This window comes from Triticum aestivum, chromosome 7B, assembly GCF_018294505.1.
Source record: "Triticum aestivum cultivar Chinese Spring chromosome 7B, IWGSC CS RefSeq v2.1, whole genome shotgun sequence".
NCBI classification, from domain to species: Eukaryota; Viridiplantae; Streptophyta; class Magnoliopsida; order Poales; family Poaceae; genus Triticum; species Triticum aestivum.
The window spans coordinates 97202024-97219887 of NC_057813.1; the positions used below are offsets into that span (position 1 = coordinate 97202024).

A 17864-nucleotide genomic window follows, 5' to 3' on the forward strand; every position below is an offset into this window, starting at 1 on the left:
TGAAAATAAGTAAAAACACAGGATTGTGATGTCAAGACATCTCCAATCGTATTGGAAAACAAAATCTCAGGAATTGAGATAAACAGCCTTTGGCTGTACCACAGGAAAGGTACAAGAATTCTAGAATTTGAGTTTAGGGTTTCCAAACTTCTAGTAGTGCCTAGAATATTTAAGTTCATCAAATTTCTTATGATGCACATATATAAGTGCGTCATCACTCACACAAATTACACTGATGGACCATCTGCATGTTAGAGGCGGGTTCTGAGATTGCAAAAGAGTTTGATGGCAGCTGCCAAACATACTAGTGCCAAGCTCTGAAAGTTTATTGAACATGTCATCTCACACATGGATCCAGTTCTTGTTTCCTGACTCCATGAATGAATATAATTTCAGGTTTAGATTTCTGAAACATCAGTAAACAAACCAGTAAATAGGTGGAAGAGCAAGAATACAACAAATTGTAGAAAAACAATGGGTGGCCCTATAAATACCATCACCTACTAGCCTACAGAAGCTTCGCTTCATCCACAAACACATGAAGCCATGAACACATCCATACCCAACGTAAAGGGATAAACCAGAAACAGGGTTGCAATGGTTATAAAGTCACCAAATCTAGATTAGTTTGAAGTCCAAGATCCATATATGAACAAAAATCTAAAGCTTCAAATAAGCTAGAACAACATGTGACGATGTGACCTCTCGGACGTTCGATTCAACCAAATAATCTTCTAAAAAAATCAAAAGATTTAAATATAAACTTTGTAAGCAAAGCAGATAAAGGGGCTCATCGCAGCCAAAATCTGTAAAAATATGATACAGTTTTGCATTAGGCCCTCTGCTTCAAATAAACATAAAAAATCATGCTTAGTGTGACAGAAAACAGTATGGGAAGAAGAGAAAAGGCATGCTACTCATGATTTATTTCATAACAAAATTGATAAGGTGATGGAAATGGCTAAGACAGACTGAACGACGAGTTCGCTTCAAACAGACAGCAAAAAACTGTAGGTTCTGCAAATCATGTTTACAAAAAGTGTACTCCTAAGCATCCAATTTTTAAAATGTCTCTGCAAATATTCCCTCAAGGAACCAGTATCTTGTGAGCCCACACTTCTACTCACCAGACTATTTAGCTGCTAAACCAGAAAAAATGTTTTGACTAGTACCTCGTTCTGTTCTATTAAACTTAAAACATCTGCCAAATCTGCAGACCTGCATTTGTGGTACATCAGTACTCCCTCTGTAAATATAAGATCTTTTAGATCACTACTAGTGATCTAAAAGATCTTTCCAGATCACTACTAAAAGATCTTTTTAGATCACTACTAGTGATCATTTCTTAAATGCAAAGTTCCTAGTCACTGCCCTATTAAGCTGCTAATCAAAATTTACAACATTTGACAACCAAGTAGTTTTCATCAGTAATGCACCGTGGAAGAACAATCTTAATTACTTCCTTGCGACTACCGGACTCTATCCAAATTATCTGAACAGGACCAAATTTCTACAAATGTACTATATCCCAATTATCACCTAAGATTTTTACATCTCTATTAATGTTAGTATGTTGCGAACTAACCTCTTAGCCCACAATGGACCTTGAGGGTTGACCTTACCTATACACAGCCGCGACACCTGCGGCGAGTTGCCCCTTCTGTGCGTGCAAAACAGAAAAAGATCACGATATACTTACGAATCGACATACCTCCTGATTGATTAGTTGCATTAGGAACTTCATCGTTGGCGGCCGCCTCTGCTTCCTATCCCTCTTTCTCACTCCTCTGCTTCCAAATGCCGTCCATGCTGGGGCCTTTGGGGGAGAAGAGCCAGAGCTCTGCATCCAATTTGTGCCTGCAGCCATTCGACGGAAAAGCGGATTTCCTGAGCCACGGACCAAATTGATTTTCGTCTTCCGATCCGCGGCTTAGCTTGCTGCATTCCACCTGCATTGTAGATCAAGGTTTTCAGATTTCCATTTCATATTAAGCTACCAAACAACTACATCAATTCTATCTCTTGAAACTCTCATGCTTACCACTCGTTGACTCATCATTCTCGTTCCAGTCACCAGAGGAGTCTGATTTCCCTCATTATCTTTCTTGCTTCTAGAGTTTTGGTCCAGTGGTCCTGCTAGCTAATTTACCTCCCTTAGAGATGACACTGTGCTAACAGCATTGTTGGTACACAACAGCTTTTCATGAACATGACACATTCTTGAAAACTATATCATGCCCCGGGGCCCTCTGCTTCAAATAAACATAAAAAATCATGCTTAGTGTGACAGAAAACAGTATGGGAAGAAGAGAAAAGGCATGCTACTCATGATTTATTTCATAACAAAATTGATAAGGTGATGGAAATGGCTAAGACAGACTGAACGACGAGTTCGCTTCAAACAGACAGCAAAAAACTGTAGGTTCTGCAAATCATGTTTACAAAAAATGTACTCCTGAGCATCCAATTTTTAAAATGTCTCTGCAAATATTCCCTCAAGGAACCAGTATCTTGTGAGCCCACACTTCTACTCACCAGACTATTTAGCTGCTAAACCAGAAAAAATGTTTTGACTAGTACCTCGTTCTGTTCTATTAAACTTAAAGCATCTGCCAAATCTGCAGACCTGCATTTGTGGTACATCAGTACTCCCTCTGTAAATATAAGATATTTTAGATCACTACTAGTGATCTAAAAGATCTTTCCAGATCACTACTAAAAGATCTTTTTAGATCACTACTAGTGATCATTTCTTAAATGCAAAGTTCCTAGTCACTGCCCTATTAAGCTGCTAATCAAAATTTACAACATTTGACAACCAAGTAGTTTTCATCAGTAATGCACTGTGGAAGAATAATTACTTCCTTGCGACTACCGGACTCTATCCAAATTATCTGAACAGGGACCAAATTTCTACAAATGTACTATATCCCAATTATCACCTAAGATTTTTACATCTCTATTAATGTTAGTATGTTGCGAACTAACCTCTTAGCCCACAATGGACCTTGAGGGTTGACCTTACCTATACACAGCGCGACACCTGCGGCGAGTTGCCCCTTCTGTGCGTGCAAAACAGAAAAAGATCACGATATACTTACGAATCGACATACTTCCTGATTGATTAGTTGCATTAGGAACTTCATCGTTGGCGGCCGCCTCTGCTTCCTATCCCTCTTTCTCACTCCTCTGCTTCCAAATGCCGTCCATGCTGGGGCCTTTGGGGGAGAAGAGCCAGAGCTCTGCATCCAATTTGTGCCTGCAGCCATTCGACGGAAAAGCGGATTTCCTGAGCCACGGACCAAATTGATTTTCGTCTTCCGATCCGCGGCTTAGCTTGCTGCATTCCACCTGCATTGTAGATCAAGGTTTTCAGATTTCCATTTCATATTAAGCTACCAAACAACTACATCAATTCTATCTCTTGAAACTCTCATGCTTACCACTCGTTGACTCATCATTCTCGTTCCAGTCACCAGAGGAGTCTGATTTCCCTCATTATCTTTCTTGCTTCTAGAGTTTTGGTCCAGTGGTCCTGCTAGCTAATTTACCTCCCTTAGAGATGACACTGTGCTAACAGCATTGTTGGTACACAACAGCTTTTCATGAACATGACACATTCTTGAAAATTATATCATGCCCCGGGGCCCTCTGCTTCAAATAAACATAAAAAATCATGCTTAGTGTGACAGAAAACAGTATGGGAAGAAGAGAAAAGGCATGCTACTCATGATTTATTTCATAACAAAATTGATAAGGTGATGGAAATGGCTAAGACAGACTGAACGACGAGTTCGCTTCAAACAGACAGCAAAAAACTGTAGGTTCTGCAAATCATGTTTACAAAAAATGTACTCCTAAGCATCCAATTTTTAAAATGTCTCTGCAAATATTCCCTCAAGGAACCAGTATCTTGTGAGCCCATACTTCTACTCGCCAGACTATTTAGCTGCTAAACCAGAAAAAATGTTTTGACTAGTACCTCATTCTGTTCTATTAAACTTAAAACATCTGCCAAATCTGCAGACCTGCATTTGTGGTACATCAGTACTCCCTCTGTAAATATAAGATCTTTTAGATCACTACTAGTGATCTAAAAGATCTTTCCAGATCACTACTAAAAGATCTTTTTAGATCACTACTAGTGATCATTTCTTAAATGCAAAGTTCCTAGTCACTGCCCTATTAAGCTGCTAATCAAAATTTACAACATTTGACAACCAAGTAGTTTTCATCAGTAATGCACTGTGGAAGAACAATCTTAATTACTTCCTTGCGACTACCGGACTCTATCCAAATTATCTGAACAGGGACCAAATTTCTACAAATGTACTATATCCCAATTATCACCTAAGATTTTACATCTCTATTAATGTTAGTATGTTGCGAACTAACCTCTTAGCCCACAATGGACCTTGAGGGTTGACCTTACCTATATAGCCGCGACACCTGCGGCGAGTTGCCCCTTCTGTGCGTGCAAAACAGAAAAAGATCACGATATACTTACGAATCGACATACCTCCTGATTGATTAGTTGCATTAGGAACTTCATCGTTGGCGGCCGCCTCTGCTTCCTATCCCTCTTTCTCACTCCTCTGCTTCCAAATGCCGTCCATGCTGGGGCCTTTGGGGGAGAAGAGCCAGAGCTCTGCATCCAATTTGTGCCTGCAGCCATTCGACGGAAAAGCGGATTTCCTGAGCCACGGACCAAATTGATTTTCGTCTTCCGATCCGCGGCTTAGCTTGCTGCATTCCACCTGCATTGTAGATCAAGGTTTTCAGATTTCCATTTCATATTAAGCTACCAAACAACTACATCAATTCTATCTCTTGAAACTCTCATGCTTACCACTCGTTGACTCATCATTCTCGTTCCAGTCACCAGAGGAGTCTGATTTCCCTCATTATCTTTCTTGCTTCTAGAGTTTTGGTCCAGTGGTCCTGCTAGCTAATTTACCTCCCTTAGAGATGACACTGTGCTAACAGCATTGTTGGTACACAACAGCTTTTCATGAACATGACACATTCTTGAAAACTATATCATGCCCCGGGGCCCTCTGCTTCAAATAAACATAAAAAATCATGCTTAGTGTGACAGAAAACAGTATGGGAAGAAGAGAAAAGGCATGCTACTCATGATTTATTTCATAACAAAATTGATAAGGTGATGGAAATGGCTAAGACAGACTGAACGACGAGTTCGCTTCAAACAGACAGCAAAAAACTGTAGGTTCTGCAAATCATGTTTACAAAAAATGTACTCCTAAGCATCCAATTTTTAAAATGTCTCTGCAAATATTCCCTCAAGGAACCAGTATCTTGTGAGCCCACACTTCTACTCACCAGACTATTTAGCTGCTAAACCAGAAAAAATGTTTTGACTAGTACCTCGTTTTGTTCTATTAAACTTAAAACATCTGCCAAATCTGCAGACCTGCATTTGTGGTACATCAGTACTCCCTCTGTAAATATAAGATCTTTTAGATCACTACTAGTGATCTAAAAGATCTTTCCAGATCACTACTAAAAGATCTTTTTAGATCACTACTAGTGATCATTTCTTAAATGCAAAGTTCCTAGTCACTGCCCTATTAAGCTGCTAATCAAAATTTACAACATTTGACAACCAAGTAGTTTTCATCAGTAATGCACTGTGGAAGAACAATCTTAATTACTTCCTTGCGACTACCGGACTCTATCCAAATTATCTGAACAGGGACCAAATTTCTACAAATGTACTATATCCCAATTATCACCTAAGATTTTTACATCTCTATTAATGTTAGTATGTTGCGAACTAACCTCTTAGCCCACAATGGACCTTGAGGGTTGACCTTACCTATACACAGCCGCGACACCTGCGGCGAGTTGCCCCTTCTATGCGTGCAAAACAGAAAAAGATCACGATATACTTACGAATCGACATACCTCCTGATTGATTAGTTGCATTAGGAACTTCATCGTTGGCGGCCGCCTCTGCTTCCTATCCCTCTTTCTCACTCCTCTGCTTCCAAATGCCGTCCATGCTGGGGCCTCTGGGGGAGAAGAGCCAGAGCTCTGCATCCAATTTGTGCCTGCAGCCATTCGACGGAAAAGCGGATTTCCTGAGCCACGGACCAAATTGATTTTCGTCTTCCGATCCGCGGCTTAGCTTGCTGCATTCCACCTGCATTGTAGATCAAGGTTTTCAGATTTCCATTTCATATTAAGCTACCAAACAACTACATCAATTCTATCTCTTGAAACTCTCATGCTTACCACTCGTTGACTCATCATTCTCGTTCCAGTCACCAGAGGAGTCTGATTTCCCTCATTATCTTTCTTGCTTCTAGAGTTTTGGTCCAGTGGTCCTGCTAGCTAATTTACCTCCCTTAGAGATGACACTGTGCTAACAGCATTGTTGGTACACAACAGCTTTTCATGAACATGACACATTCTTGAAAACTATATCATGCCCCGGGGCCCTCTGCTTCAAATAAACATAAAAAATCATGCTTAGTGTGACAGAAAACAGTATGGGAAGAAGAGAAAAGGCATGCTACTCATGATTTATTTCATAACAAAATTGATAAGGTGATGGAAATGGCTAAGACAGACTGAACGACGAGTTCGCTTCAAACAGACAGCAAAAAACTGTAGGTTCTGCAAATCATGTTTACAAAAAATGTACTCCTAAGCATCCAATTTTTAAAATGTCTCTGCAAATATTCCCTCAAGGAACCAGTATCTTGTGAGCCCACACTTCTACTCACCAGACTATTTAGCTGCTAAACCAGAAAAAATGTTTTGACTAGTACCTCGTTCTGTTCTATTAAACTTAAAGCATCTGCCAAATCTGCAGACCTGCATTTGTGGTACATCAGTACTCCCTCTGTAAATATAAGATATTTTAGATCACTACTAGTGGTCTAAAAGATCTTTCCAGATCACTACTAAAAGATCTTTTTAGATCACTACTAGTGATCATTTCTTAAATGCAAAGTTCCTAGTCACTGCCCTATTAAGCTGCTAATCAAAATTTACAACATTTGACAACCAAGTAGTTTTCATCAGTAATGCACTGTGGAAGAACAATCTTAATTACTTCCTTGCGACTACCGGACTCTATCCAAATTATCTGAACAGGGACCAAATTTCTACAAATGTACTATATCCCAATTATCACCTAAGATTTTTACATCTCTATTAATGTTAGTATGTTGCGAACTAACCTCTTAGCCCACAATGGACCTTGAGGGTTGACCTTACCTATACACAGCCGCGACACCTGCGGCGAGTTGCCCCTTCTGTGCGTGCAAAACAGAAAAAGATCACGATATACTTACGAATCGACATACCTCCTGATTGATTAGTTGCATTAGGAACTTCATCGTTGGCGGCCGCCTCTGCTTCCTATCCCTCTTTCTCACTCCTCTGCTTCCAAATGCCGTCCATGCTGGGGCCTTTGGGGGAGAAGAGCCAGAGCTCTGCATCCAATTTGTGCCTGCAGCCATTCGACGGAAAAGCGGATTTCCTGAGCCACGGACCAAATTGATTTTCGTCTTCCGATCCGCGGCTTAGCTTGCTGCATTCCACCTGCATTGTAGATCAAGGTTTTCAGATTTCCATTTCATATTAAGCTACCAAACAACTACATCAATTCTATCTCTTGAAACTCTCATGCTTACCACTCGTTGACTCATCATTCTCGTTCCAGTCACCAGAGGAGTCTGATTTCCCTCATTATCTTTCTTGCTTCTAGAGTTTTGGTCCAGTGGTCCTGCTAGCTAATTTACCTCCCTTAGAGATGACACTGTGCTAACAGCATTGTTGGTACACAACAGCTTTTCATGAACATGACACATTCTTGAAAACTATATCATGCCCCGGGGCCCTCTGCTTCAAATAAACATAAAAAATCATGCTTAGTGTGACAGAAAACAGTATGGGAAGAAGAGAAAAGGCATGCTACTCATGATTTATTTCATAACAAAATTGATAAGGTGATGGAAATGGCTAAGACAGACTGAACGATGAGTTCGCTTCAAACAGACAGCAAAAAACTGTAGGTTCTGCAAATCATGTTTACAAAAAGTGTACTCCTAAGCATCCAATTTTTAAAATGTCTCTGCAAATATTCCCTCAAGGAACCAGTATCTTGTGAGCCCACACTTCTACTCACCAGACTATTTAGCTGCTAAACCAGAAAAAATGTTTTGACTAGTACCTCGTTCTGTTCTATTAAACTTAAAACATCTGCCAAATCTGCAGACCTGCATTTGTGGTACATCAGTACTCCCTCTGTAAATATAAGATATTTTAGATCACTACTAGTGATCTAAAAGATCTTTCCAGATCACTACTAAAAGATCTTTTTAGATCACTACTAGTGATCATTTCTTAAATGCAAAGTTCCTAGTCACTGCCCTATTAAGCTGCTAATCAAAATTTACAACATTTGACAACCAAGTAGTTTTCATCAGTAATGCACTGTGGAAGAACAATCTTAATTACTTCCTTGCGACTACCGGACTCTATCCAAATTATCTGAACAGGGACCAAATTTCTACAAATGTACTATATCCCAATTATCACCTAAGATTTTTACATCTCTATTAATGTTAGTATGTTGCGAACTAACCTCTTAGCCCACAATGGACCTTGAGGGTTGACCTTACCTATACACAGCCGCGACACCTGCGGCGAGTTGCCCCTTCTATGCGTGCAAAACAGAAAAAGATCACGATATACTTACGAATCGACATACCTCCTGATTGATTAGTTGCATTAGGAACTTCATCGTTGGCGGCCGCCTCTGCTTCCTATCCCTATTTCTCACTCCTCTGCTTCCAAATGCCGTCCATGCTGGGGCCTCTGGGGGAGAAGAGCCAGAGCTCTGCATCCAATTTGTGCCTGCAGCCATTCGACGGAAAAGCGGATTTCCTGAGCCACGGACCAAATTGATTTTCGTCTTCCGATCCGCGGCTTAGCTTGCTGCATTCCACCTGCATTGTAGATCAAGGTTTTCAGATTTCCATTTCATATTAAGCTACCAAACAACTACATCAATTCTATCTCTTGAAACTCTCATGCTTACCACTCGTTGACTCATCATTCTCGTTCCAGTCACCAGAGGAGTCTGATTTCCCTCATTATCTTTCTTGCTTCTAGAGTTTTGGTCCAGTGGTCCTGCTAGCTAATTTACCTCCCTTAGAGATGACACTGTGCTAACAGCATTGTTGGTACACAACAGCTTTTCATGAACATGACACATTCTTGAAAATTATATCATGCCCCGGGGCCCTCTGCTTCAAATAAACATAAAAAATCATGCTTAGTGTGACAGAAAACAGTATGGGAAGAAGAGAAAAGGCATGCTACTCATGATTTATTTGATAACAAAATTGATAAGGTGATGGAAATGGCTAAGACAGACTGAACGACGAGTTCGCTTCAAACAGACAGCAAAAAACTGTAGGTTCTGCAAATCATGTTTACAAAAAATGTACTCCTAAGCATCCAATTTTTAAAATGTCTCTGCAAATATTCCCTCAAGGAACCAGTATCTTGTGAGCCCACACTTCTACTCACCAGACTATTTAGCTGCTAAACCAGAAAAAATGTTTTGACTAGTACCTCGTTCTGTTCTATTAAACTTAAAACATCTGCCAAATCTGCAGACCTGCATTTGTGGTACATCAGTACTCCCTCTGTAAATATAAGATCTTTTAGATCACTACTAGTGATCTAAAAGATCTTTCCAGATCACTACTAAAAGATCTTTTTAGATCACTACTAGTGATCATTTCTTAAATGCAAAGTTCCTAGTCACTGCCCTATTAAGCTGCTAATCAAAATTTACAACATTTGACAACCAAGTAGTTTTCATCAGTAATGCACTGTGGAAGAACAATCTTAATTACTTCCTTGCGACTACCGGACTCTATCCAAATTATCTGAACAGGGACCAAATTTCTACAAATGTACTATATCCCAATTATCACCTAAGATTTTTACATCTCTATTAATGTTAGTATGTTGCGAACTAACCTCTTAGCCCACAATGGACCTTGAGGGTTGACCTTACCTATACAGCCGCGACACCTGCGGCGAGTTGCCCCTTCTGTGCGTGCAAAACAGAAAAAGATCACGATATACTTACGAATCGACATACCTCCTGATTGATTAGTTGCATTAGGAACTTCATCGTTGGCGGCCGCCTCTGCTTCCTATCCCTCTTTCTCACTCCTCTGCTTCCAAATGCCGTCCATGCTGGGGCCTTTGGGGGAGAAGAGCCAGAGCTCTGCATCCAATTTGTGCCTGCAGCCATTCGACGGAAAAGCGGATTTCCTGAGCCACGGACCAAATTGATTTTCGTCTTCCGATCCGCGGCTTAGCTTGCTGCATTCCACCTGCATTGTAGATCAAGGTTTTCAGATTTCCATTTCATATTAAGCTACCAAACAACTACATCAATTCTATCTCTTGAAACTCTCATGCTTACCACTCGTTGACTCATCATTCTCGTTCCAGTCACCAGAGGAGTCTGATTTCCCTCATTATCTTTCTTGCTTCTAGAGTTTTGGTCCAGTGGTCCTGCTAGCTAATTTACCTCCCTTAGAGATGACACTGTGCTAACAGCATTGTTGGTACACAACAGCTTTTCATGAACATGACACATTCTTGAAAACTATATCATGCCCCGGGGCCCTCTGCTTCAAATAAACATAAAAAATCATGCTTAGTGTGACAGAAAACAGTATGGGAAGAAGAGAAAAGGCATGCTACTCATGATTTATTTCATAACAAAATTGATAAGGTGATGGAAATGGCTAAGACAGACTGAACGACGAGTTCGCTTCAAACAGACAGCAAAAAACTGTAGGTTCTGCAAATCATGTTTACAAAAAATGTACTCCTAAGCATCCAATTTTTAAAATGTCTCTGCAAATATTCCCTCAAGGAACCAGTATCTTGTGAGCCCACACTTCTACTCACCAGACTATTTAGCTGCTAAACCAGAAAAAATGTTTTGACTAGTACCTCGTTCTGTTCTATTAAACTTAAAGCATCTGCCAAATCTGCAGACCTGCATTTGTGGTACATCAGTACTCCCTCTGTAAATATAAGATATTTTAGATCACTACTAGTGATCTAAAAGATCTTTCCAGATCACTACTAAAAGATCTTTTTAGATCACTACTAGTGATCATTTCTTAAATGCAAAGTTCCTAGTCACTGCCCTATTAAGCTGCTAATCAAAATTTACAACATTTGACAACCAAGTAGTTTTCATCAGTAATGCACTGTGGAAGAATAATTACTTCCTTGCGACTACCGGACTCTATCCAAATTATCTGAACAGGGACCAAATTTCTACAAATGTACTATATCCCAATTATCACCTAAGATTTTTACATCTCTATTAATGTTAGTATGTTGCGAACTAACCTCTTAGCCCACAATGGACCTTGAGGGTTGACCTTACCTATACAGCCGCGACACCTGCGGCGAGTTGCCCCTTCTGTGCGTGCAAAACAGAAAAAGATCACGATATACTTACGAATCGACATACCTCCTGATTGATTAGTTGCATTAGGAACTTCATCGTTGGCGGCCGCCTCTGCTTCCTATCCCTCTTTCTCACTCCTCTGCTTCCAAATGCCGTCCATGCTGGGGCCTTTGGGGGAGAAGAGCCAGAGCTCTGCATCCAATTTGTGCCTGCAGCCATTCGACGGAAAAGCGGATTTCCTGAGCCACGGACCAAATTGATTTTCGTCTTCCGATCCGCGGCTTAGCTTGCTGCATTCCACCTGCATTGTAGATCAAGGTTTTCATATTTCCATTTCATATTAAGCTACCAAACAACTACATCAATTCTATCTCTTGAAACTCTCATGCTTACCACTCGTTGACTCATCATTCTCGTTCCAGTCACCAGAGGAGTCTGATTTCCCTCATTATCTTTCTTGCTTCTAGAGTTTTGGTCCAGTGGTCCTGCTAGCTAATTTACCTCCCTTAGAGATGACACTGTGCTAACAGCATTGTTGGTACACAACAGCTTTTCATGAACATGACACATTCTTGAAAACTATATCATGCCCCGGGGCCCTCTGCTTCAAATAAACATAAAAAATCATGCTTAGTGTGACAGAAAACAGTATGGGAAGAAGAGAAAAGGCATGCTACTCATGATTTATTTCATAACAAAATTGATAAGGTGATGGAAATGGCTAAGACAGACTGAACGACGAGTTCGCTTCAAACAGACAGCAAAAAACTGTAGGTTCTGCAAATCATGTTTACAAAAAATGTACTCCTAAGCATCCAATTTTTAAAATGTCTCTGCAAATATTCCCTCAAGGAACCAGTATCTTGTGAGCCCACACTTCTACTCACCAGACTATTTAGCTGCTAAACCAGAAAAAATGTTTTGACTAGTACCTCGTTCTGTTCTATTAAACTTAAAACATCTGCCAAATCTGCAGACCTGCATTTGTGGTACATCAGTACTCCCTCTGTAAATATAAGATCTTTTAGATCACTACTAGTGATCTAAAAGATCTTTCCAGATCACTACTAAAAGATCTTTTTAGATCACTACTAGTGATCATTTCTTAAATGCAAAGTTCCTAGTCACTGCCCTATTAAGTTGATAATCAAAATTTACAACATTTGACAACCAAGTAGTTTTCATCAGTAATGCACTGTGGAAGAACAATCTTAATTACTTCCTTGCGACTACCGGACTCTATCCAAATTATCTGAACAGGGACCAAATTTCTACAAATGTACTATATCCCAATTATCACCTAAGATTTTTACATCTCTATTAATGTTAGTATGTTGCGAACTAACCTCTTAGCCCACAATGGACCTTGAGGGTTGACCTTACCTATACACAGCCGCGACACCTGCGGCGAGTTGCCCCTTCTGTGCATGCAAAACAGAAAAAGATCACGATATACTTACGAATCGACATACCTCCTGATTGATTAGTTGCATTAGGAACTTCATCGTTGGCGGCCGCCTCTGTTTCCTATCCCTCTTTCTCACTCCTCTGCTTCCAAATGCGTCCATGCTGGGGCCTTTGGGGGAGAAGAGCCAGAGCTCTGCATCCAATTTGTGCCTGCAGCCATTCAACGGAAAAGCGGATTTCCTGAGCCACGGACCAAATTGATTTTCGTTTTCCGATCCGCGGCTTAGCTTGCTGCATTCCACCTGCATTGTAGATCAAGGTTTTCAGATTTCCATTTCATATTAAGCTACCAAACAACTACATCAATTCTATCTCTTGAAACTCTCATGCTTACCACTCGTTGACTCATCATTCTCGTTCCAGTCACCAGAGGAGTCTGATTTCCCTCATTATCTTTCTTGCTTCTAGAGTTTTGGTCTAGTGGTCCTGCTAGCTAATTTACCTCCCTTAGAGATGACACTGTGCTAACAGCATTGTTGGTACACAACAGCTTTTCATGAACATGACACATTCTTGAAAATTATATCATGCCCCGGGGCCCTCTGCTTCAAATAAACATAAAAAATCATGCTTAGTGTGACAGAAAACAGTATGGGAAGAAGAGAAAAGGCATGCTACTCATGATTTATTTCATAACAAAATTGATAAGGTGATGGAAATGGCTAAGACAGACTGAACGACGAGTTCGCTTCAAACAGACAGCAAAAAACTGTAGGTTCTGCAAATCATGTTTACAAAAAATGTACTCCTAAGCATCCAATTTTTAAAATGTCTCTGCAAATATTCCCTCAAGGAACCAGTATCTTGTGAGCCCACACTTCTACTCACCAGACTATTTAGCTGCTAAACCAGAAAAAATGTTTTGACTAGTACCTCGTTCTGTTCTATTAAACTTAAAACATCTGCCAAATCTGCAGACCTGCATTTGGGGTACATCAGTACTCCCTCTGTAAATATAAGATCTTTTAGATCACTACTAGTGATCTAAAAGATCTTTCCAGATCACTACTAAAAGATCTTTTTAGATCACTACTAGTGATCATTTCTTAAATGCAAAGTTCCTAGTCACTGCCCTATTAAGCTGCTAATCAAAATTTACAACATTTGACAACCAAGTAGTTTTCATCAGTAATGCACTGTGGAAGAACAATCTTAATTACTTCCTTGCGACTACCGGACTCTATCCAAATTATCTGAACAGAGACCAAATTTCTACAAATGTACTATATCCCAATTATCACCTAAGATTTTTACATCTCTATTAATGTTAGTATGTTGCGAACTAACCTCTTAGCCCACAATGGACCTTGAGGGTTGACCTTACCTATACACAGCCGCGACACCTGCGGCGAGTTGCCCCTTCTGTGCGTGCAAAACAGAAAAAGATCACGATATACTTACGAATCGACATACCTCCTGATTGATTAGTTGCATTAGGAACTTCATCGTTGGCGGCCGCCTCTGCTTCCTATCCCTCTTTCTCACTCCTCTGCTTCCAAATGCCGTCCATGCTGGGGCCTTTGGGGGAGAAGAGCCAGAGCTCTGCATCCAATTTGTGCCTGCAGCCATTCGACGGAAAAGCGGATTTCCTGAGCCACGGACCAAATTGATTTTCGTCTTCCGATCCGCGGCTTAGCTTGCTGCATTCCACCTGCATTGTAGATCAAGGTTTTCAGATTTCCATTTCATATTAAGCTACCAAACAACTACATCAATTCTATCTCTTGAAACTCTCATGCTTACCACTCGTTGACTCATCATTCTCGTTCCAGTCACCAGAGGAGTCTGATTTCCCTCATTATCTTTCTTGCTTCTAGAGTTTTGGTCCAGTGGTCCTGCTAGCTAATTTACCTCCCTTAGAGATGACGCTGTGCTAACAGCATTGTTGGTACACAACAGCTTTTCATGAACATGACACATTCTTGAAAATTATATCATGCCCCGGGGCCCTCTGCTTCAAATAAACATAAAAATCATGCTTAGTGTGACAGAAAACAGTATGGGAAGAAGAGAAAAGGCATGCTACTCATGATTTATTTCATAACAAAATTGATAAGGTGATGGAAATGGCTAAGACAGACTGAACGACGAGTTCGCTTCAAACAGACAGCAAAAAACTGTAGGTTCTACAAATCATGTTTACAAAAAATGTACTCCTAAGCATCCAATTTTTAAAATGTCTCTGCAAATATTCCCTCAAGGAATCAGTATCTTGTGAGCCCACACTTCTACTCACCAGACTATTTAGCTGCTAAACCAGAAAAAATGTTTTGACTAGTACCTCGTTCTGTTCTATTAAACTTAAAACATCTGCCAAATCTGCAGACCTGCATTTGTGGTACATCAGTACTCCCTCTGTAAATATAAGATCTTTTAGATCACTACTAGTGATCTAAAAGATCTTTCCAGATCACTACTAAAAGATCTTTTTAGATCACTACTAGTGATCATTTCTTAAATGCAAAGTTCCTAGTCACTGCCCTATTAAGCTGCTAATCAAAATTTACAACATTTGACAACCAAGTAGTTTTCATCAGTAATGCACTGTGGAAGAACAATCTTAATTACTTCCTTGCGACTACCGGACTCTATCCAAATTATCTGAACAGGGACCAAATTTCTACAAATGTACTATATCCCAATTATCACCTAAGATTTTTACATCTCTATTAATGTTAGTATGTTGCGAACTAACCTCTTAGCCCACAATGGACCTTGAGGGTTGACCTTACCTATACACAGCCGCGACACCTGCGGCGAGTTGCCCCTTCTGTGCGTGCAAAACAGAAAAAGATCACGATATACTTACGAATCGACATACCTCCTGATTGATTAGTTGCATTAGGAACTTCATCGTTGGCGGCCGCCTCTGCTTCCTATCCCTCTTTCTCACTCCTCTGCTTCCAAATGCCGTCCATGCTGGGGCCTTTGGGGGAGAAGAGCCAGAGCTCTGCATCCAATTTGTGCCTGCAGCCATTCGACGGAAAAGCGGATTTCCTGAGCCACGGACCAAATTGATTTTCGTCTTCCGATCCGCGGCTTAGCTTGCTGCATTCCACCTGCATTGTAGATCAAGGTTTTCAGATTTCCATTTCATATTAAGCTACCAAACAACTACATCAATTCTATCTCTTGAAACTCTCATGCTTACCACTCGTTGACTCATCATTCTCGTTCCAGTCACCAGAGGAGTCTGATTTCCCTCATTATCTTTCTTGCTTCTAGAGTTTTGGTCCAGTGGTCCTGCTAGCTAATTTACCTCCCTTAGAGATGGCACTGTGCTAACAGCATTGTTGGTACACAACAGCTTTTCATGAACATGACACATTCTTGAAAATTATATCATGCCCCGGGGTCTATTTATGCAGTAGCAAATTATATCCATTCCCCTCTCCATTTATTGTCTCCTAAATATCACTAACATGACACATTTACACAGAAAAAAGATATATCTTGGTCCCCTTCACCCAATGAGTGTCTCCTATTTTTTATTCAAATATTTCATGTTTTCATGAATACAAAAGATCATACATGCTTATGATTCCCACACAAGTTTTTAACCTTAATCCAGACGAAGAATGCAGCCCTTCAGCCCACTCAACAAAAAGAATTCAGTGCCTCATCACTTTGGAAATGAATATCAACCCTGAATGGTGATTAGCACACAGGTAATTTCCTACGGCATTCAGGGTTTCCAGCACCTGTAACTATGTAAATTACTGAACCAACAATGCAATACCAGAACATTACATATGAAAGTTTTCACACACTACTTATACCCCACCTGCCATCTACTCTTCTAATCACAAGCATTCACACATATCCATGGAATCAGTGTCTGCAGAACTCCACAATAAAATTATGGATGTGTTATTTTCTCTCTTAACGTACCAGCGGGTCCATCCTGGAGCTCTAGGATCCTTCTTGCAATCCGCCCATCGAATTTCCGCAGGGGGCTGATTCTGATCCATTCCCGCCCTAATCTAATGGAGGGGGTACATCAGGACGCCACTAACATTAACCTCCTCCAACGCCGTTAATCTGTGAAGCAAGCAGGGAAAGTTTCAGATCCACGCCATGGAATCCAGAACGAACTCAAATGCTACAGGAGATTAACCGTTTGCTTACCTTTTAATTGCCTGCATCTGGAACTCCATTTCCACCGGCAAATCTTCGCTAAGTTGTCGAATCGCTTCCCCCAAAGCTCGGCCCTCTCCGTGGCTCAGGAAGACGGCAACAGCGTGCGGTATGAGACGACAGTAAATATCCTGACCCACGGATCAGGAAGAGGCCCGACGTCCTGGGCCACGGCTCGACTAGTTTGCCGTAGACGACCGCTTCTCCTCCGTCTACTTCCAGGCCCACAAGCCCAGACGTATTTCTTCATTTGCTCCGTTACAAACGCTCGCGTATGTGGCCCAGACATTAAATGCATCGCATCCCGAGACGGAAAACAGCGACCCAGATAACGAGCACATGTGTGCTCGTGACCAGAAGCACCGCGTCGGGGGAGGGGGGGGGGGGGGGGGGGGGGGGGGGGGCTATATTCTTAAACGGGGCGGCCCAACTAACTTTGCATGTGAGCGCCGGTGGGCGAACTGGCTCCTAAGGCACCTTATAAGAGGTCTCCGAAATGCACAGGTGAAGAAACGTGTAAATGAGCAGGTCCATTTGTAGTTAGCACGGGTGACTATAATACCTATTTTCTTTAAGAGAGAATATGGCGCTTTATTGATCAAGGATAATTACAATCCGAGGTTACATAAAATAGAGTCACTAGAGGGTTCCTGACCAAATTTCAGAACCCTCTAGAAGTTTCCTAACCCATTTATTCTCTTTATGTTATTTTCTTTATTGTTTTTTATTTCTTTTCCTTTCCTATTTCTTTTTTCTTTTACAAAAACTC

At 40.8% G+C, this 17864-nt stretch overlaps 1 long non-coding RNA gene across 6 annotated transcripts; it reads right to left on the bottom strand.

Annotated features, from left to right (window-relative positions):
• Positions 1 to 49: 49 nt before the first annotated feature.
• On the bottom strand, positions 50 to 17262 carry LOC123155500 (uncharacterized). Of its 6 annotated transcripts, none has more exons than XR_006477460.1 (25): positions 17087 to 17262; positions 16850 to 16999; positions 16110 to 16201; positions 15780 to 16017; positions 14702 to 14909; positions 14372 to 14609; positions 13293 to 13500; positions 12964 to 13200; positions 11885 to 12092; positions 11555 to 11792; positions 10484 to 10691; positions 10154 to 10391; positions 9077 to 9284; positions 8747 to 8984; positions 7668 to 7875; positions 7338 to 7575; positions 6259 to 6466; positions 5929 to 6166; positions 4850 to 5057; positions 4520 to 4757; positions 3444 to 3651; positions 3114 to 3351; positions 2042 to 2249; positions 1712 to 1949; positions 50 to 406 (listed from the first exon to the last, which is right to left on the bottom strand). It is a non-coding gene; the product is annotated as an uncharacterized lncRNA (long non-coding RNA). The 6 variants fall into 6 exon arrangements; XR_006477461.1 differs by having other exon boundaries at positions 16110 to 16204; XR_006477458.1 differs by having other exon boundaries at positions 16110 to 16208.
• Positions 17263 to 17864: the final 602 nt, after the last annotated feature.